Source organism: Heterodontus francisci, chromosome 32 (genome assembly GCF_036365525.1).
Source record: "Heterodontus francisci isolate sHetFra1 chromosome 32, sHetFra1.hap1, whole genome shotgun sequence".
Lineage (NCBI taxonomy): Eukaryota > Metazoa > Chordata > Chondrichthyes > Heterodontiformes > Heterodontidae > Heterodontus > Heterodontus francisci.
Genome location: NC_090402.1, coordinates 16,285,814 through 16,308,875, shown reverse-complemented (window position 1 = coordinate 16,308,875; position 23,062 = coordinate 16,285,814). Strand labels below are relative to the sequence as shown.

General features: G+C 42.3%; 1 protein-coding gene across 4 annotated transcripts in view; it reads left to right on the top strand.

Moving 5' to 3' along the window:
- The first annotated feature begins 1,812 nt into the window (after window positions 1-1,812).
- Window positions 1,813-23,062, top strand: part of setx (senataxin) — a 76,540-nt gene continuing 55,290 nt past the window's right edge. For all 4 annotated transcript variants that reach the window (XM_068012329.1, XM_068012330.1, XM_068012332.1 and 1 more), the window contains exon 1: window positions 1,813-1,899. The gene's annotated coding sequence lies outside the window, so the exon portion shown is untranslated. The remainder of the gene's footprint in view (window positions 1,900-23,062) is intronic.

Here is a 23,062-nt window from a genome sequence, read left to right as displayed (position 1 = left end):
TGTTTCAGTGCTGTATCTCTCTGTGACTCTTTGACTCTATAAATGCAAGTCTTTCTTACCCCTAGACTTGATTGTTCTAATGCTCTCCTGGCCAGGCTTCCATCTGCCACCCTCCATAAACTTGATCTTATCCAATACTCTGCTATCCATATCCTAACTCGTGCCAAATCCTATTTACCAATCACCCCTGCGCTTGCTGACTTACGTTGGTTCTCAGTCCAGAAATGCCTCAATTTTAATATTATCCTAATGTTCAAATCCCTGCAGCCATACCACCTCCTGAGATCTCTGAGCTGCTCCAATTCTGGCCTCTTATGCATCCCCAATTTTAATTGTTCCACCATTGGGGGCTGTGCCTGCAGCTACCTTGGCCCTAATCTCTGGAATTCCCCCTGTAAATTTCTCCTCTCTCCTCTAAAATGCTCTTTAAAACCTACCTCACTCATCAGGCTTTGGTCACCTGTCATAATAACTCATTATGTGGTTCAGTGTCAAATTTTGTTTGATAACGCTCTTGTGAAATGTTTTGGGACATTTTACCACATTAAAGGCACTTTATAAGTGCAAGTTATTGTTGTATGACTGAACGGATGTTGCATCTGCTGTGGTTGAATGGGAATGAGCAATGATCTGATGAAGGGAACAGTCCTTCCAGAAAGCAAGGAGTGGTGGCATATGTTTGGTGATAGGTTAAGTTTGTAGATGGATGCGGAAGATGATGCAACATGCCATGAGAGCTAATGGGATGAGAAGAGAAGAGTGAAGATATCAGTACCAAAGGACACACATTTTAAGTGATTGGCAAAAGAACCAAAGGTGATGTGAGGAAACTTTTTTTAAAACACAGATTCAATAGTAACTTTCAAAAGTAAATTGGATAGGGGAAAATATTTACAGGGCTGTTGAGAAAGAGCAGGGGAGTGGGACCAATTACATTGTTCTACCAAAGAGCCAGCATAGAAACAATGAGCTGAAAGGCTTCCTTTTGTTACTCAAGATGCTGAAAATCTGAACTTAAAACAGAAAATGCTGTAAATATTCAGTGCAGTGTCCCATTGAAGCTCAATGCAAGCTCAGGGAACAGCCAATCATCTTTCAATTAGGCACTTTACAGCCTTCTGGACTCACTGAGTTTAACAATTTCAGACCATAATCTCTTCCCCCATTCTTTGCATGTTTCTGCCACTCATGCCTCCTCGAAAGGTCATTGTTTGGCTCTGCATTACCAAGTCTTTAGTCATGGAACTCGCTGTCTATGAGGGAGGGAGTGAGAGGGAGGGAGTGAGTGAGAGAGTGAGAGGGAGGGAGGGAGGGGGCGGAGGTAGAAGCTGACACAATGATGATTTCAGAAGGAAATTGGATGGGTATTTGAAGGAAATAAACCTGCTGAGCTACAGGGATAGAGTGGGGCAATGGGGCTGACTGGATTTCTCTAGAGAGCCCAAATGTCGTCCTCCTGTGCCATAATGACTCAATTTAACGTCTTTCACCCTATCACAGACCTTCCCTTTTGCTTCCACTCTCTCTCATTTCACTTACTTAAAAACTACATTTCTAACTTTTCCTAGTTCTGATGAAAGGTTATTGACCTGAAACGTTAACCCTCTGTTTCTCTCCCCACAGATGCTGCCTGACCTGCTGAGTAGTTCCAGCATTTTCGGCACTAATGCCTTTTGTTTCTGGATCGTTCTGTGTTGATTTTGAAGTGACCAGTGTTTCGCGATCCGGTATGTTCAGTCCCTGCGCGGCCACCGTCGAATTTAAAACCGCCCTCCTTCGGCCTGCTGGTGGTTCGATTGCGTCACATCCGGTGGGGGGAGGCAGCGATGGAATCGAAACTCCAGCTTGAAGTTTAATGGGAGTAGAGTGAAGCGGCCGGCAGAGTTGGAGCTCAGCATGGTAAGTAATCGGGTGGCGGGGCCCTAACTCGGAGCTAATGCGGTCACTGCGTGTTGGGCCGAGGGAAGGGGAGCTCAGTGTTTAGCGCGGGAGGAGGGGAGTGGGGAGTGGAGTGGGGGGGGATGCGTGGAGCTGTGAGGGCTCAGGGAGCGCACGTTTGTCTCGGAGTTTGGGAGCTGGCGGAGGGAGAGGCGCCGCTGGATACATGTGCAGGAGGGTTTTACTGAAGGAAGCGTGTGAGTGGGAGAAGGGATGGGAAAGGGAGGTGCACGAGGAGAAGATATGTGGAGAGGAGGGGGAGGGGTGGAAGGAAGTGGGAGGAGTGAGGCTGTAGGAGAGGGAGAGGCGAGGAAAAAGTGACGGAAATGGAATGGTAAACAATGTGGTAGCCATGAGGGGAGTTCTGGAGGAGTGAGGATATTGGGGGAGGGGATGACTGAGCTGGGATCTAACAGATGGAAGGAGAGTAAGTGAGGGAAATAATAATGATGGGTGGCGTGCATGGAAGGAAATGTAATTGTAGCAAGTGAAAGCAATGTAGGTATGTTGTGAAAAGTAAAGTCTGAGCAGCATGGCAGAGGAGGGCTCAAATGAGGCAGTGAAAGTGAGCGAGGGTTTGGAGCGTGAGCGTATCTGCAGCCTGGGTCCACTGGTGGGCTTGCGAGTGCCTGTGGGGATAATAGGTTTGCTGGAGCTTTTTTCATTTTGTGGGCAGGTGTGTAGAGGAGCTGCAAGGCAGCTTTTGCTGGCATTAATTTTGCATACTGACATCAGAGATGCCATATTTGAATAAAAGCAAAATACTATGGCTGCTGGAAATCTGAAATAAAAACAAAGTGTTGGAAATACGTAGCAAGTCTGACAGCATCTATGGGGAGAGAAGCAGAGTTAACGTTTCAGGTCTGTGACCTTTCAGCAGAACTCCGAACTAATGAAAGTTCACAGACTTGAAACGGTAACTCTACTTCTCTCTCCACCGATGCTGCCAGACATACTGAGTATTTCCAGCACTGTTTTTATGCCATAATTGAAAGTGACCAAACTGATTCTCAATATTTTAGATAATCTTATGAAAGACATCTTACAAAAAAGCTGTCAAAAATGATCATGCAAGGTTGTAAGGATCAGTTGAAGGATGCACGCAATTACAATGCAACTTGTTCACCTGAACTCCTGTTTACCCAGCAATTTGTTATTCTGGATGAATATGCAGTAAGATCACATTGGATCCATTTACCATGTACAGTTCTGATGCATTTTGATATAAAAGGCCATTCAGTCATTGAAAATTATCCTGAGTCTCTTCTCATAGGAACTTTTAAACTTTGTTTGTAATATTTTTAATGTTTGCCCATGATACTGTCAGATGTCAATGCACAGATTTGTTTCTCTGCTGGCTAGACAGCAATACAGAACCAGCTGCTTGGCACTCTCAACCTGCAGTATACCAATGTCCTAGGGTGAAAGTGCCTTAATAGTCTGATCCAGTAAAGCTGCTGCACTGTCACCTTAGAATATCCATTGCTGTACGCATTTTATTTCGGCTCGTTGACAAATGTCTTGAAAACCATCATGGATATCAAATTCTGAACTGCGAGACTCATCAGACTAAGCCTCAGATTTCCTTTCACTCACTCATGGTATAGTCTGTGTTTCCCAGTACTACACATACAAAACTTAAAGCATGTAACAAAGTAAATTATGCCTGCTGTGTTTTATTTCCCAAGACAGCTGTCAATGAAATAAAATGGCCGCAAAAGGAGCACTTTTTTTTTAAACTTTGTGCATGTCGCTATATATGCTGGATAGTTAAAAGCTGTGCACTAAATTGGTGCGGACAAGCTCTGGAACTGTCCATTCCTCATGGCATGCGGTTGACCTGGTGACCTGGAAAGACGTAAAAAGCAGCAACTCTGGCCTGCTAAAAACGTAGTGTGACAAAACTTTATTTTGCTGCCCAGTGATTGCTGCTGAAAAATGTATGTGCAGAGCATCTGACAAAGAAGGATCATGCTTGGCTGTGATGCCCTCCATGACTGAATAGCATGTTGGCACTAACAGCTGAGGCCTCATGCATCAAAGGAGGGTAAAGTACCAGAAGGCTTCTTCATACTTTCAAGTGTCTGCACCTTGAAGAGATGAAGAGGGATCTGTGATTAGCAATAAGTATAACAATTCGAGTAAAAATATTTCATTTAACTTTCAAGGAGGTTGGTGTGTTTCTTGTGGGGGTGGAGAAGGGCAGCATACGAACATTGAAGTTGGGGAGGTGGCAAGAAGTTTTTCTGTTTGAATAATGTGCTTAGCATCTTTTCTATATATTGCAGCCACTTTAATTTTGTTTCCCATGAGGAAGGGTACCTTTTTTAGAAACTCTGAAATTATACATGCAAAGTGTGATGGAGTGAGTTAGTATTATCCCTCAGAGCAATGTACTGAGGGTTTGTGCTGAATGATTTCCTGCACGGGGAGTCTGCTTTGGCTGCAGCATCAAGGTAGGGGGAAGGGGTAAGATTACAAAGAGACACCAGGTACTTTGCCAAGGAGGGGAATGAAAATTAGCAGGTGCAGCACTCAGGCTGCATGTGTGCATGTCTTGGCAGCCAACGTTAAAGGATTGCAATAATGCATGCTTGGGGTGTCTCTATTACAGTGGAAGAAAAATGTATTGGTTCAGGTTGTTTCTGAGACTTAAATTAATGATTTATTTTTAAAATAAATTATAACTGAATAAAAACAAGTGCAGAAAATTCATGGGTCACATTTTTCTTTAAACTGCTCTGTTGTTTTGTACCTTGAGTAGAATATAGAACATTGTGGTTTGCCATTATGCACTTGTTCTGACACTGATCCCAAAAGTATGGTCCAGAATTTGCTGGACCTGGGGCATCTTGTGGAATGCACAGTTAGACTTTTTCCCTCCCCCTTCAGCTGGAAAATGTTTTGCCCTGGAAGTGTGAGTTAATAATTAATATCTGCGACCTAGGCGGACAACTAACAGTCTTATCTCCAATAGCAATGAGATATAAGCATTCTGAAAAAAACATATGCACAATGGAGAATGAAATGGGGTAGATTTGAGTTAAATCAGGTACTGAAAGATAAATAAAGAGGACAGATTGGATTTAAAGAAAAAGAAAGGAAAAGTAAGAAAAGATTGAAACATTTGAAATTTTAAGTATCTCTAACAACAATTTGCGACCTGTAGGAATGGGACTCCAGAAGTTAAATTGTTCCCTTTCTGGGCCGGATAGATTGAATGACATTACAGGAACATAAACCTCATCATTTAAACGGTACTTGTGTTAATTTCCACCCCTAACTTTTGGTGAGTTGAATTGGCAGTTAATACGCAAATGCCGCATTTTCATGAAACCCACATGGATTAAGGTTCATGATGGAGCAGTGCAAATCTATGGCGATTCATAATTCATGGGTTATTCCTTCCTCACCCAAAGTTGCTGGATAATTTGCGCATTAACAACAGTGTGTGCATGAAATTGTTGTTTTGGCAACTAAATCTGGGCCTGTATGTTGTATGTACCTGGTTGTTGTGATAGTATCAGACCTTGTTAGAAGGTTATGGTTTCTAGACACCTGAATTCAGTACTGAGGGAGTGCTATAATGTCTGAGATGCAGTTTTTGGTTGAAATGTTAAACCATTAGACCTTGCTATGTACATATTGACCTTTATTTAGGAAGGGTCTCTCCCAAAAGCATGGAATTATTATTTTTTGCTCAGAGCACTGACACTGTTAGCCGAACTTAGATCGCATAGTGTGGGTTTGTGCTGTGGGTCTACTTTCACAGGTTGCTTTAGTACCGTTCAATTAACTGTACTGATGGAATGCTTTTTTTTAGCTTCTTGCAGTTTCTAATCCTTTTTAAAATTATTTGTAGCAAAGCTAAAAGACGGGCTTCAGGTAAAATTTATATTGACTTTTTTGAGGCTGTGTGTGAGAATATGAAAATGATCACTGACACATCTGTTGTAACCTTTGAGTTCTGTTGACTTCAAAAAACATATTAAACAGAGTCAATCCTTGTAGTTTTAGTTCATTTTTCAAAAAAAGACTTGAATTTTGTAATTATTTTTGTTGAGAATTAGAAAGTGTAAATCTAAATTGAGACAGCACAGATGAGGTGTAAAGGGTGAGGGGGACAAGGACTGCCAGATCAAGCAAGATAATTGCAGATTAGGAATGCCATTCAGCCCATCAATTTTTCCATTTAGAAAGACCTTGAAGACACTTCATTGAAGCATCCAGTTGTTTCTTAAATGCCCTTGAGTGAGGTTGACAGACTTTGCTCAGTCTGACTTGATTTTTTTTTAAACAAGTTGAAATTCAAGAGTAAATAACCTCGGAAATGTGTGGAGACAAAAAGGAAGGAAACAAATCTCATCCTTGACACATGGCAGTAAGTTGGAGTGGGACTTGTAGGTGGAAGGCTTGGGTGAAGTAAGCGACAATGGAGTAGGGAAAAAGGGAGGACGCAGGACCAATGCAGCTAGTTCAAAGAGAAAAAGATGGGGTTTGTGATGGGATGTACTGGGTGATTGGAAAGTAGCCTAGTGGGAGCACACATGATGAGAGAAGGATTGGGAAGGGAGCAGCTGAAAGCTATATTTACACGCAGCCTCAACTGAAAATATGGCTTGCAGCTTTCAGTGTCTCCTTTCTATGCCATGCCATCCACCACTGTCCATTAATTGAAAGGAGAGAGATGTAAGCAGACGAGGACAGAGAGAGATGCAGAAGAGGAGAAATCGAGACAGTAACACAGTCCACAGTGGGAGGTAACAAAGACCAGGTTCTCATCTGTACTTGATGCAATGAAGGACTTGCGTTTATATGGGGCCTTTCACAACTTCAGGGCGTCCCAAAGCGCTATATTGTGTTTGACGATGAGACTGTGAAAGGATAGGAAAAGGGCAGGTAAATGGGATTGCAGTAGGTGGCTCCTGCTGATCAGCTTATATAGACCCTCTTCTTTAAGCATTACACAAAATTATAGGAATTACAGCAATGTATCCTGCTAAATTGTAAGGCCACAAAGTCTAATAGTTAAATAAACATTTGTTTAGGTTACAGTTTCATTGGTCATAGAACTTTGTAAATTGGAATATACTTGTTTCAGGCTGCTTTGCATCTGTAAAAAGTATGATGACTGGGGTTTGATAAATAGAACATTGAGCAAAATGCTTGTGTTTGCAGACCTGTTTCTGGTAGTGGGAGCAGTTTGAGATAACTTGACATAATATTACAGGATATTGACTGAAGTGTGATTTCTCATTTTCCCACCCATAACCTGAAGTATGCTATTGGTACTGGAATACTAAATCAACCAAGGAATGTCATGGTGTTACGATTTTTCTCCTGATTTCCAAATATTCTGTTCAAGTCTCAGGTAAGCAAAGAACGCCTTGACAGAGTTCGAAACTGTACAACTAGGGCAATCTCCAGGGATCAAATGGCTTCACTTACTGCCACCACCATTCAATGCACAGTCAGAGAAAGTGATTGAATATTGATTTATCTGTTATTAGGTACGTTGTTAAAAATAATTATGTTTAGGACAAAAGACAGACTTTTATTTGTATAGTGCCTTTCATAATCTCAGGACGCACCAAAGCATTTTACAGCCAGTAAAAGTGGTGTGGTCACTGTTGTAATGCTGGAAACATGCCAGCTAATTTGCACACACAAGTCCCACAAGCAGCAATGTGATAATGACAAGATAATCGTTCATGTTGGCATTATTCCCTTTTCACTTGCCACACCTGCTAGTCACTGGTGAGAAAGTTTATATCAACCCAGGGGATGTGGTGTCTTGCATGAGTAGAAAAATAACCGTTTCCTCTGCATGTGTGCAATGGTTTCTTTTAAAGGGATGGACTAGCCTAAACAGAGTCTGATTTGTTAAACTTGATATTACTTGATTGGGGCATCTTGGGTTCAGGTTTAGATTAGATTTTCATTTTAAATTTAGGCAGCTGTCCAGATAAGTTTGGTTCAAGTCATTCTAACCCATTGAAAATGGATACTTGAGGGGTATGCAAATAAATTAAACTTGTTTGACTATTGAATAAGGTGCCCTTTTGATTAACCCTGCTGTATTGTTTAGATCCAATTTCCATTTGAACAGTTTGACAATTTTTTGTTAAAAAAAAATTGAATCTAACCAGTTGTATTCCAACAAGGATAAAAATCGAAATTTTGTATTTAGTGTTTTGTCACATAGAAACTTATCAAAATCCTTCACACAGTGCAAATGATTGTTGGCAAAGATGACACTGGGCAAAGGGTGTATATGGAGAAACAGTCATTGTTGCATAACTTCTTCAAAAGACAGATAAACCTAAATGTCTGTCAGGTGCTTTTAAAAAGTGCTCAATTGTCACTAGATTTCTGAAGCACAAATCTTACGCAGATCTAAGCCAAATGTAAAACTAAAAATCATGGAATGTGGGTGTCATGAGCAAGGCCAGCATTTATTGTCCGTACTTAATTGCCCTTGAGAAGGTGATGAGCCTTAATCTGCTGCAGTCTAGGGTGTAGGTAAACCCACAGTGCTGTTGGGGAGGGAGTTCTAGGATTTTGACCCTGCGACGATGAATGAATGGCAATATAGTTCCTATTTCCATTTGAACTGTTTGACAGTTTTGCATGGTACATGACATGGAGAAGAACTTGCAGGTAGTGGTGTTCCCATGCTCCTGCTGCCCTTGTCCTTCTACGTGGCAGAGGTCATTGATTTGGAACATGCTGTCGAAGGAGCCTTGGTAAATTGTTGCAATGCATCTTGTAGATGGCTCACATTGCAGCCACGACTCCTCTGGTGGAGGGAGTGAATGATACCGTATTCACCACCTCAAACATTCAAAAGGGCTGCTTTGTGCAGTTGGAGCTGCAATCTTCTAGGTGAGTGGGGAGTATTCCATCGCATTCCTGACTTCTGCTTTGTAGATGGTGGGTGGAATTTGGGGAGGCAGGAGGTGGGTACAGAATTTCCAAGCTCTGACCTGCTGCTGTTGTCACAGTAAATGTTTTTTTTAATTAATCTTTCATGGGATGTGGGCATTGCTGGCAAGGCCAGCATTTGTTGCCAACCCTAACTGCCCTTGACAACTGAGTGGCTTGCTAGGCCATTTCAGAAGGCAGCTAAAAGTCAGCTACATTGCTGTGGGCCAGACCAGGTGAGGGCAGCAGATTTCCTTCTCATTATCAAAAAGGAGGAGGTGTTGGGTGTCTTGCAAAGCATTAAGGTAGATATGTCCCCAGGGCCTGATGGGATCTACCCCAGAATACTAAGGGTGGCAAGGAAAGAAATTGCTGGGGCCTTGACAGAAATCTTTGCATCCTCATTGGCTACAGGTGAAGTCCCAGAGGACTGGAGAATAGCCAATGTTGTTTCTTTGTTTAAGAAGGGTAGCAAGGATGATCCAGGAAATTATAGGCCGGTGAGCCTTACATCAGTGGTAGGGAAATTATTAGAGAGGATTCTTCGGGACAGGATTTTCTCCCATTTGGAAACAAACAAACTTATTAGCAAGAGGCAGCATGGTTTTGTGAAGGGGAGGTCGTGTCTCGCTAATTTGATTGAGTTTTTTGAGGAAGTGACAAAGATGATTGATGAAGGAAGGGCAGTGGATGTTATCTATATGGACTTTAGTAAAACCTTTGACAAGGTCCCTCATGGCAGACTGGTACAAAAGGTGAAGTCACACGGGATCAAAGGTGAAGTCACACGGGATCAGAGGTGAGCTGGCAAGATGGATACAGAACTAGCTCTGTCATCGAAGACAGAGGGTAAGTGTAGAAGGGTGCTTTTCTGAATGGAGGGATGTGACTAGTAGTGTTCCGCAGGGATCAGGAACCTTTGCTAGAAGAGGTTTACCAGGATGTTGCCTGGTCTGGAGGGCATTAGCGCTGAGGAGAGGTTGGATAAACTCGGATTGTTTTCACTGGAACGACGGAGGTGGAGAGGCGACATGACAGAGGTTTACAAAGTTATAAGCGGCATGGACAGAGTGGATAGTCAGAAGCTTTTTCCCAGGGTGGAAGAGTTAGTTACTAGAGGTCATAGGTTTAAGGTGAGAGGGGCAAAGTTTAGAGGGGATGTGCGAGGCAAGTTCTTTACACAGAGGGTGGTGAGTGCCTGGAAATTGTTGCCGGGGGAGGTGGTGGAAGCAGGTACCATAGAGACGTTTAAGAGGCATCTTGCCAAATACATGAATAGGATGGGAATAGAGGGATACGGACCCCGGAAGTGCAGAAGGTTTTAGTTTAGGCAGGCATCAAGATCGGTGCAGGCTTGGAGGGCCGAATGGCCTGTTCCTGTGCTGTACTGTTCTTTGTTCTTTGTTCTAAAGGGCATTAGTGGGGTTTTTTTGTGACAATTGATAGTTTCATGGCACCATTACAGTTGAATTTATATTCCACCAGCTGCAGTAACCTGGGCCTTTGGATTAATAGTTCAGTGACATTACCACTATGCCACCGTCTGTTCAGTTAAGTTTCTAGTCAATGGTAAACCCCCCCCCCCCCCCCCCCCGCCCGAATCTTATGACGGGGGATTCGGCAATGATACAGGGAGCTTTAAATCAGTGTTTAACCACTTTTCCACTGATTACATTTCCAGACTTTCTTCCATGGTAAATAAGTTTTTTTTTAAAAATTCCTTCCCAAGTTTAAGGATAAAACCCTGAAATTTTCTTAACAACGATCATATTTAGAAATGCGCATAGATTGCAATATTTTTGTCAGTATGCATGTTGTGTGCTGTATATGCTAGGATGAGGTCATTAACGTGACTCATATTTTGGACTTCTTGTTTGATAGGAAAAGAAATGAAGGTTGTTGAAACAGCCTTCCTTTTTTTTGAACAGAGACCCGGCCCATCTTTCGGTATTGCAATGTATTTACAGCACAGAAACGGGCCATTCGGCCCAACAGTCCATGTGGGTGTTTATGCTCCATTTAAGCCTCTCCCTTCCCTCTTCATTATCTAACTGTATCAATGTATCCTTCTATTCATTTCTCCCTCGTGCTTATCTAACGTCTGCGGCATCTATGCTGTTTGCTTCAACTACTCCCCATGGTAGTAAGTTCCACATTCTAACCACTCTCTGGATAAATAAATTTCTCCTGAATTTCCTGTCGAATTTTAGTCACATTATATTTATAGTCCCTAGTTCTAGTTTTGCTGACAATTGGAAGCATCATCTCTACATCTACCCTATCAAACCCTTCCATTATCTTGAAGACCTCAATCAGATCACCCCTCTGTCTTCTCTTTCTGGTGGCTATAAGCTCTTAGTTCTGGTATTAATCTAGTAAATCTGTTTGCACCTTCTCGAGTGCCTCTTAATCCTTTTTTCACAGTACTCCAAGTATGGTCAAACAAGGTTCTATACAAATTTAACCTAACTTCAATGCTTTTCAATTCTATCCCTCTAAAAATGGTCTCCAGTGCTTCAATTTTTTTTAATTGCCTTATTAATCTGTGTTACTATTTTAGTGATCTGTGTATTTGTCTGCCCAGATCCCTCTGTTCCTTTAACCCATTTAAATACGTAACTTCCAAGAGGTATGTAGCTTCCTTATTCTTCCTACAAACATGTATTGCCCCACCATTATCTATACTGGAGTTCATTTGCCAATTACATGCCCATTCTGCAAGTTTATTGATGTCGTCTTGCACTTTGTCACAGTCCCTTTCTGCCCCCTCAACTTGGTGTCATCTGCAAATTTTGAAATTGTACTTTCGCTTCCCGAGTTCAAATCATTTATGTAAGTAGTGAACAACAATGGTCACCTCACTAATCCTTGTGGAACACTATTTGTCAATCCAAATAACTACCTTTAATCCCTAAAATAAAAGCAAAATACTGCAGTTGCTGGAAATCTGAAATAAAAACAAGAAATGCTGGAAATACTCAGCAGGTCGGACAGCATCTGTGGAGAGAGAAGCAGAGTTAACGTTTCAGGTCAGTGACCCTTCATCTGATGCCCAAGAGATGAGAAAAATACATTATTGGCATATCTAGATTCAATGGGGAAAATGGGTCTACATCTAGCAGATGCCATTTAATACAGATAAATGTAGTTTGCAGCACGTGATAGGGCCAACATGAAGCACTTATGCACTATGCAGAGTTTTGCATTCATACCTAGGTAAGGTGGGAGAAGTTATATCTTTTCACACTGCGTCATGGACCTGTAGATCAAGTTACTGGCTTGGGCAGTAAGAGCAGATTCACTGCAGTCAGAGTGGAGCAGAACGAATTCCTGAGTGGGCCGACATAAATACAGAATGATGGTTAGTGGGATATTGGGGAGCATGTGTCTGCAGTTTCCAGAAACCTGTTTGACTTCCTTTTGGACCGACGGTAGCATATTGGTTATGCTATTGGATTTGTCCAGGCCTCTGGATTACGAATGATTCAGAGACATGAGTTGCAGACAGCTGGGGAATTTAAATTCAGTTAATTAAATAAAATCTGGAATAAAAAATCAGTAATGGTGACTATGGTAGTTACTCAATTGTTGTTAAAAACCCATCTGGTTCATTAATGTCCTTTAGGGAAGGAAATATGCTGACCTTACTCAGTCCAGACTCTCAGCATTATAGCTGACTCTTAACTGCCTTCTAAAATTGCCTAGCAAGCCACTCAGTTGTTTCAAACTGCTACAAAAAACATCTAATTACCTGTTCACATGTACTGCAGTGTTTCAAGCAGGAAGTTCACCAGCACCTTCTCAAGGGCAATTAGGAATGGGAATAAATGCTGGCCTTACCAGCAATACCCACATCCCATGAACAAATAGAAAAAGTGCAATTTTTCTAAATTGGCCTACAGTTTTTCGCCTGAGAGATTGCTTTGCTAGTTGGTCATGGAGGCAGACAGGGATGATGGGTGGTGCATATGTTGTATGATGACAGAATGAGGCAGGCTCAATGAAGCAGTTTAGTCTTTGTTTTGTACATATGAGCCAAGTGACTAAATGGGGGTGAGCTGGCAGCAAAGCTGCACACCCGTTACTTGGGTTTACAAAGACACATTTGCATTGCTCATTGGCTGCCAGCTCCCACAGTACCCCTGGTTTTAGGTACTCGCCCAATGAAATGTTTGTATTCATCAACAATTTAAGGTTCAGCACATTTGGCACTTCTTCTCCAGGAAGTAAGATGATAAAGGAAAGGGGATTTTTAACAACTCAGGATCTTATGAGAATCACTGAGTCATAGAAGCAGGTTGTCTGCCTTTCCCATTTAGAGAGATCACTGCTCAAAAATAATTTTCTTTCTTGGGGGAGGGGAGGAGTTGGAAGCTCTACACGTGAGAAGTAGAAAGCAGTTGCATTGTTCATGACTTGGGTGTAGAAAACAGTGAGGATAATTCTAATCGACTGCAACAGGACATAGACTAGCAGAATGGGCAGACAAGTGGAAGATGGAATTTAATAGAGAGAAGTATGAGGTGCATTTCAGCAGAAGGGATCGGGAAAGGCAATGCAGACTTAATGCACAGTTCTAAAGTGTGCAGGGATAGAGACACTTGGGGGTTTCAGGTGCACAGATTTTGGAAGGCAGCAGGACATATCAAAAGAGTAATTAGCAAAGCATATGGGATCTTGAACTTCATAAATAAGGTACAGTGCAGAAGTTGTGCTGAACCTTTATAAAGCTCTGGTTAGGCCACAAGTACAGCTTTACATTCATTTCTGATCAGTTTAGGAGGATGTGAGAGTTCTTGCGAAGGTGCAGAGGAGATTTACCAGAATGATTCCAGGGATAAGGGCTTTTAGTAAAAGGTTAGGTTGGAGAAGCTGGGGTTATTCCCCTTGGAGCAAAGGAGATTAAGGGGGGATTTGATAGAGGTGTACAAGATTATGACAGGTTTAGATAAGGTAGACAAAGAAAGGCTGTTCCATTAGCTGATGGTACAATGACTAGGGGGCACAGATTTAAAGTTTTGGGTAAGGGATGGAGAGGGGATGAGGAATAACTTTTTTTATATAAAACTCATTGTGGTAATGACCTGGAACACTCTGCCTACGAGGGTGGTGGAAGCCCAGACGATCAATGATTTCAAAAGGAAATTGGATGGACACTTGAGGGAAATAAACATGCAGAGTTAAGGGGATGGAGCAGGAGAACAGGCTGACTGGAATGCTCTACAGAGAGCTGGCATGAACTCATGGGCCAAATAGCTTTCTTCTGTGCTGTAATGACTCTATGACAAAGGTTTGTAAGTCAGGTGGACTTTTCAAAAACTATTTAGTTCTTACTCATTTCCTGCAACGACAGTGCACCACAGCACAGGATTAATAGATGGTTGCAAATATACACAAAAAACAGAATATTGATACTACGAAGGAACATAATAAAACATACTACTTCTCAATAAAGCATACTGTCTCTAAGTATATATACTATTGCAATCTGGTCTGGTATTTTGTTTACACAAAAAGTTGCAAGAAAATTCTGTCACATAGCATGAAGCCAAAAGGAGAAACTGAGCAGCAGTAGAAGAGTCAAATCAAATAGCTTAGAAGTAGGCACAAGTGTAACTTAAAATATATCAGTATGTTCAAGACTACAGCATACACAAGGGGTTTGGACATCTATATAAACTGCTCAAGCTGCACTCTTCTGGTTTATGAAATCATCAGAACCCTCTGGGCACTCCAATCCATCTGTTCCCCATGCAAATAGGAGAATTAGAGTCCTGTAACAGCAAAAAAGTGCCCAAGTCCTTTCATTACTTATATCAGTCACTTCTTAACTACAGCAATTCTGCTCTTGGGAAGCTTCACAGACATAAATACATTACAAATATATACATATACATCAGTATTCATCAGTCTATCCTGTCTCCTCTTACACAGAAGCTAACTCTTATTCTAGCTGGGTTAGGTATAACATTCCTTTGACACACTTTACTACACGCATGGAAGATTCTTCCTCATGTAAATACATCAAAATTCTGACTACTCATTTGTTCAGTTTGCACTTGTGGCATTTACAGACCCACCCACTACCACAGCTGGAAACAGCCAAAGATGCGCAGGGTAAAGTGATTGTAAATGAACTGCCTTTTTCACCTGATGTTACAAACCATTCCTTTAATCCAACAAATCATTTCATATAAAACATTAGGCCATGGATGGCCTGCAAAAGTGCTATAAAATATTGAAAAACATTTGGTAGCATTCTTTTGGGCCTCCTTATCTCGAGAGACAATGGATATGCGCCTGGAGGTGGTCAGTGGTTTGTGAAGCAGCGCCTGGAGTGGCTATAAAGGCCAATTCTAGAGTGACAGGCTCTTCCACAGGTGCTGCAGAGAAATTTGTTTGTCTGGGCTGTTGCACAGTTGGCTCTCCCCTTGCGCCTCTGTCTTTTTTCCTGCCAACTACTAAGTCTCTTCGACTCGCCACAATTTAGCCCTGTCTTTATGGCTGCCCGCCAGCTCTGGCGAACGCTGGCAACTGACTCCCACGACTTGTGATCAATGTCACAGGATTTCATGTCGCGTTTGCAGACGTCTTTAAAGCGGAGATATGGACGGCCGGTGGGTCTGATACCAGTGGCGAGCTCGCTGTACAATGTGTCTTTGGGGATCCTGCCATCTTCCATGCGGCTCACATGGCCAAGCCATCTCAAGCGCCGCTGACTCAGTAGTGTGTACAAGCTGGGGATGTTGGCCGCCTCGAGGACTTCTGTGTTGGAGATACGGTCCTGCCACCTGATGCTAAGTATTCTCCGGAGGCAGCGAAGATGGAATGAATTGAGACGTTGCTCTTGGCTGACATACGTTGTCCAGGCCTCGCTGCCATAGAGCAAGGTACTGAGGACACAGGCCTGATACACTCGGACTTTTGTGTTCCGTGTCAGTGCGCCATTTTCCCACACTCTCTTGGCCAGTTTGGACATAGCAGTGGAAGCCTTACCCATGCGCTTGTTGATTTCTGCATCTAGAGACCGGTTACTGGTGATAGTTGAGCCTAGGTAGGTGAACTCTTGAACCACTTCCAGAGTGTGGTCGCCAATATTGATGGATGGAGCATTTCTGACGTCCTGCCCCATGATGTTCGTTTTCTTGAGGCTGATGGTTAGGCCAAATTCATTGCAAAATATTGAAAAACATTTGGTAGCATACTACTGTATAAATGTCGATTATTTTTGATCACACGTGATGCTAATTTGTATCTTAAGATAACATAATTAAAAGGAGAAACTATATGTAAACAAAATCAACATGCTAAAATTAATTCTTAAAAACCTGCCCTACATGTTATTTACTAGTTTTTATGCAGAAACAAAACCATATAATTCTCTGGATCAGAAGTGTTTTAAAGGCTTTGACAGGAAATTCCATATTATAGTAAAGTTGCCAAACTCATACTCCAATCAATAACACAGCACAATTTTACCATGGGATTGGACTATTTAGGACAAGTGAACTTTCCACAGTGGATCTTTCTGTTTTATACATGTTTACATGTATGCAAACTTGTGGATATTGGTGGTGGGGTGGGGGGGAATGGACTGAGAGGAAATTTCTCAGTGGTTATCTATGTAAGGATCTGAAAAAAAACCTTGAAATACATGCAAAAACTTTTTAATACACATTTGTAAAGGAGGATAATGTCTACCAGCTACGGAAGCAGGGAGGGTACCCGTGCCGATTGAGTAAGTAATGCTATGGAAGGAGCCTTGAGAAAAGTCGCAGATGCCAAAACTGATTTGGATTATCTATTTCTCTGTTTCACTGCACAAAAATAAAAATCAAATCTTTAAGCATGTCAAGGTTAATAAACTCCACAACTGTTGAACACCTTACATGTGGTCTACCGAAGCATCTGCACCACATATTGTGGAGGGAAAGATAAAATTATGGTAACAATAGACTCAAAACATTTATCTGACTATCGTATGATTACACTGATGACGTTTTACCAGCCTACATTGTTTTTTCACACTGGTCTCAGAAAAATGTTAATAACTGGAAAATAGTTTGGTGCCAGAGATTTAAATGAACAAGATGCAAAAACTCTCTGGCTCCAATCTCCCGTAGAGTCTCATTTGAAACAAAACTAAGCTAAGTGTGTGTTTTTATTGCTAATTTATAAAGACTTTCTTGCAGATTTTGAGTGTTTTTAAAAAATAAAAAGGGAAAATCTGGGAAGTCATAGAAAAATCAATTTTAAAAACCTTTTAGTTTGATCTTCAACACACAAGAAAACAAACAAGGCACTTGAGGTACACTAATACTAAGTGACAACCCACAATTATTTACGTAATTCATGCACGCCACATTGATGGGGCTAACCCCTTAAAGTTTTTGGAAAAAAATTAAAAGTAAAATTGAAGAAACGACTGTTTACCATTATATTACTAGCCACTTCCACCAGGGTAGTGAGATATTCAAAATTGTTGGAAATTATACACAGGAGAACACTTGCAATAATGACCCAAGTATTCGGGCAACTATCAGTGTGGCAATGGTCAGTGCACTGCTGCCCATACTCCATAACCAATGAAGAATGAAAAACTGAAAATTGCTGTATAGTATAAATAATACAATGCTCAGAAACTGAAAATACAATAAATAGCACAGATTCCGAAAGGGAAAGTCATGCTTGACCAACCTTATTGAATTCTTTGAAGTAACAGAAAGGACACAGGAGCCATGCAGTAGTTCATGGAATAAAAGGGACAGTGTCAACATGGATACGAAATTGGCTGAGCAACAGGAAACCGAGTAGTGGTGAATGGTTGTTTTTCCAGACTGGATGAAGGTATACTATGGGGTTCTTCGGGGGTTGGGACCACAGCTTTTCTTGATCTTTATTAATGCCTAGACTTGGGTGTGCGGGGCACAATTTCAAAATTTGAAGATGGCACAAAACTTGTAAGTATTTTGAACTGTGAGGAGGAAAGCGACAGGCTTCAAAAAGATAAACAGGCTGGTGGAATTGACGGGCACGTGGTGGATTTAATGCAGAGAAGTGTGAAGTGACACATTTTGGTAGGCAAAACAAGGATAGGCAATATAAAATTATGGATACAATTCTAAAAGGGATGCAGGAGCAGAGGGACCTAGGGTGTACATGCACAAATCATTGAATGTGGCAGGAAAGGTTGAGAAAGTGGTGAATAAGGCATACAGGACCCTAGGCTTTATAAATAGAGGCAGAGAGCACAAAAGCAAGTAAGTTATGGTGAACAGTGGTTCAGCCTCGCCTGAAGTATTGTGTCCAATTCTGTGCACCATATTTCCGGAAGGATACAAAGACATTAGAGAGGGTGCAGAAAAGATTTCCGAAAACAGTTTCAGGATTGAGAAACTTCCGCTACGTGGATAGATTGGAGAAGCTGGGGCTGCTCGCCTTGAAGCGAAAGTTGAGAGGAGATTTGATAGAGGTGTTCAAAATCATGAGGGGTTTGGACAGAGTTGATAGCGAGAAACTGTTCCCATTTCCAGAAAAATCAAGAACCAGAGGTCAGAGATTTAAGGTGAATGGCAAAGGCGATATGAGGAAAATCTTTTTTACATAATGAGTGGTTAGGATCTGGAAAAGAAACATAGAAAATAGGAGTAGGCCATTCGGCCCTTCGAGCCTGCTCCACCATTCATTATGATCATGGCTGATCATCCAACTCAGTAACCTGTTCCCGCTTTCGCCCCATACCCTTTGATCCCTTTAGACCCAAGAGCTATATCTAACTCCTTCTTGAAAACATACAATGTTTTGGCCTCAACTGCTTTCTGTGGTAGCGAATTCCACAGGCTCACCATGCACTGCCTGACTCTGTGGTGGAGGCAGATTCAATCCTGGCTTTCAAAAGGGAATTGGATAATTATCTGAAGAGAAAAGATTTGCAGGGCTATGGGGAAAGGGCAAGGGAATAGGACTAGTTGAGTTGCTCTTGCAGAAACCCGGCGTAGACACAAAGAGCTAAATGGCCTCCTTCTGTGCTGTAACTAGTCTACGATTTCCAAAAAGCCTTTGATAAGATACTGCTTATTGGACTCATGAAAGTCAGAACATGTGGAGTTGGAGGACAAGTCGCAGAATGGATAGCAAACTGGCTACAAAATAGAAAAAAGAGTAGGGATTGAAATCCAAATTGAAAAACATAGAAATAAAAACAAAATACTGCGGATGCTGGAAATCTGAAATAAAAACAAGAAATGCTGGAACCACTCAGCAGGTCTGGCAGCATCTGTGGAAAGAGAAGCAGAGTTAACGTTTCGGGTCAGTGACCCTTCATCGGAACCTCATAGTATGTGTGCAGAAAAATGCTCCTTTTCTGGGAGAGAGGTATTTTGTTTTCTCTCTGGTTAGCTGAGGACAAGTTTTCTAGGCCTTCACAACGTTAAAGACAGCTGTTAACAGATGTCAGTAAAAATGTGTTTTTCTGTTGAAGCTGTGCCATCACCAGCACACAAAACAGTTCTCCACTGTCTCTCAAATGTAAACTCCAGCAACCTGGTGGCATGAGAAGTCCACATTGTTGTGAGTCTTGCGAAGTCAGATGGTCTTGAATTTTGCTGGTAACTTTTTCAGAGTAGCACATGGAGATTGTCAGTCTTCACTTGGGTAGCATTCCACTGAGACTGCACTTTTTGGATATAACCTCTGCTTAGTAATGGGGAGGTGGTTATTTGATTTGAAAGCTCACTCAGCCTCAATCAGGGTGTGAGGACATCTTATACTCCAGCAAAGTGATATTTCCTTTTCATATTGAACAAAAACACCCAAATCATAGCATCATATCTTTGTAAGATCACACCTATCTGCAGTGAACGGGATTGAATTTACCAAACTGAAAGAATTTCTTAAGCACCAGCCCTTTTATTTTAAAAAAAGTTACTTAACTTCAACATTTTTTGTTTCTGTTTGCTTCTGTTTATTTAATATTTTAATCAGCAGTGCTGTTAAAACTGGAAATCAGGGTGGTGGGGGTGTGGGATCACAATAATTGGCTTCAGTAGATCCAGTCATTCACTAATCTTTAATGATGTGATTTCACTTGCTTGCATTAATTGGGCTCCCTCGTGCTGTCTGACTTCCTTGTCTCATTCTCACCTTGTTTGTTGCTTGTGGCCTGCAGAAAGAACTTCCTGTGCAAATGTGCCGTGAGCAGTATTTTGATATGAGCTCACTGTAGCAGCTTTAAATAGGTCATGTTTGTCTGCAGTAGACTTTCGTTAGACTGTTTGCTTTTTTTTAAAAGACTGTTCACTTGATAAAGGTTCCAGGCATTCTGAAATTGGAGAACTGATCACTAATTGTTTCACAGTTGCTCAATAGTGTACAGATTTCATCCTAACAAATTGCACTATCGGATTGTAGGGTATGGGTTCAATGTGAGCTGCAAAGAGCTTTGCTTTCCTGTGCATCATCTTCATGTTTTTATGAATTTTGTGCTAGGGAACAGGATACTTTTCCACTTCAGGCTCATCAACATTTCCAGTTCAAGATGCGGGAGTAAGTTCCCCACACCTAAGCTAGGTGCTCAGGCCCAAACTCAATGACCTGTTGACTGTGATTTTCCCTTGAGTAATTTTTACATAGATCCTGCGACACCGACCACTCCCTGGTGTGCAGCAAGGTTAGACTCAGACCAAAGAAGTTGCATCATTCCAAGCAGAAGGGCCACCCGCGCATCAACACGAGCAGAATTTCTCATCCACAGCTGTTACAAAAATTTCTAAATTCACTTGTAACAGCCCTTCAAAACACTCCCACAGGGGATGCTGAGACCAAGTGGGCCCACATCAGAGATGCCATCTATGAGTCAGCTTTGACCACCTACGGCAAACGTGCAAAGATTAATGCAGACTGGTTTCAATCTCATATTGAAGAGCTGGAACCTGTCATAGCCGCTAAGCGCATTGCACTGTTGAACTACAAGAAAGCCCCCAGCGAGTTAACATCCGTAGCACTTAAAGCAGCCAGAAGCACTGCACAAAGAACAGCCAGGCGCTGCGCAAATGACTACTGGCAACACCTATGCAGTCATATTCAGCTGGCCTCAGACACCGGAAACATCAGAGGAATGTATGGTGGCATTAAGAGAGCTTTTGGGCCAACCATCAAGAAGATCGACCCCCCTCAAATCTAAATCGGGACAAAATCACTGACCAACGCAAGCAAATGGAGCGTTGGGTTGAACACTACCTAGAACTGTACTCCAGGGAGAATGTTGTCACTGAGTCTGTCCTCAATGCAGCCCAGCCTCTACCAGTCACGGATGAGCTGGACATACAGCCAACAAAATCTGAACTCAGTGATGCCATTGATTCTCTAGCCAGCGGAAAAGCCCCTGGGAAGGACAGCATTACCCCTGAAAAATCAAGAGTGCCAAGCCTGCTATACTCTCAGCACTACATGAACTGCTTTGCCTGTGCTGGGATGAGGGAGCAGTACCTCAGGACATGCGCGATGCCAATATCATCACCCTCTATAAAAACAAAGGTGACCGCGGTGACTGCAACAACTACCGTGGAATCTCCTTGCTCCGCATAGTGGGGAAAGTCTTTGCTCGTGTCGCTTTAAACAGGCTCCAGGAGCTGGCCGAGCGTGTCTACCCTGAGGCACAGTGTGGCTTTCGTGCAGAGAGATCAACCATTGACATGCTGTTCTCCCTTCGTCAGAAATAGGTGAAATGCCGCGAACAACAGATGCCCTTCTACATTGCTTTCATTGATCTCACCAAAGCCTTTGACCTAGTCAGCAGACGTGGTCTCTTCAGACTACTAGAAAAGATCGGATGTCCACCAAAGCTACTAAGTATCATCACCTCATTCCATGACAATATGAAAGGCACAATTCAACATAGCAGCGCCTCATCCTGAGTGGCGTGAAACAGGGCTGTGTTCTCGCACCCATACTTTTTGGGATTTTTTTTCTCCCTGCTGCTCTCACATGCGTTCAAGTCTTCAGAAGAAGGAATTTTCCTCCACACAAGATCAGGGGGCAGGTTGTTCAACCTTGCCCGTCTAAGAGCGAAGTCCAAAGTACGGAAAGTCCTCATCAGGGAACTCCTCTTTGCTGACGATGCTGCTTTAACATCTCACTGAAGAGTGCCTGCAGAGTCTCATCGACAGGATTGCGGCTGCCTGCAACGAATTTGGCCTAACCATCAGCCTCAAGAAAACGAATATCATGGGACAGGACGTCAGAAATGCTCCATCCATCAATATTGGCGACCACTCTCTGGAAGTGGTTCAAGAGTTCACCTACCTAGGCTCAACTATCACCAGTAACCTGTCTCTAGATGCAGAAATCAACAAGCGCATGGGTAAGGCTTCCACTGCTATGTCCAGACTGGCCAAGAGAGTGTGGAAAAATGGCGCACTGACACGGAACACAAAAGTTCGAGTGTATCAAGCCTGTGTCCTCAGTACCTTGCTCTATGGCAGCGAGGCCTGGACAACGTATGTCAGCCAAGAGCAACGTCTCAATTCATTCCATCTTCGCTGCCTCCGGAGAATACTTGGCATCCATGTGAGCCACATGGAAGATGGCAGGATCCCCAAAGACACATTGTACAGCAATTGTAGGGCAGTGGAAGCAAAATCTGAAATTTTCAAGCAGTTTGATGATAATAAATAACCTTGAAGTAAGGCCAAGTTCTTTTTCTGTGCTTGTCTCTGTTAAGGTGGCAAAAGGCCTCTATCAGCTTGATCAGCAAGCTATTTAAAATATTTATTTTATTTTGAGATACAGCACTGAAACAGACCCTTCGGCCCACCAAGTCTGTGCCGACCAACAACCACCCATTTATACTAATCCTACATTAATCCCATATTCCCTACCACGTCCCCACCATTCTCCTACCACCTACCTACACTAGGGGCAATTTACAATGGCCAATTTACCTATTAACCTGCAAGTCTTTGGCTGTGGGAGGAAACCGGTGCACCCAGCGGAAACCCACACAGTCACAAGGAGAACTTGCAAACTCTGCACAGGCAATACCCAGAACTGAACCTGGGTCACTAGAGCTGTGAGGCTGCGGTGCTAACCACTGTGCCACAGAGGGTTTAGAATATGAACTAGAATATTAACTAGGTGTCTTTATTTTGAGGATGCAACTTTTATAACTTCAAAGTGCACCCTGTGATGACTTTGAGGTATT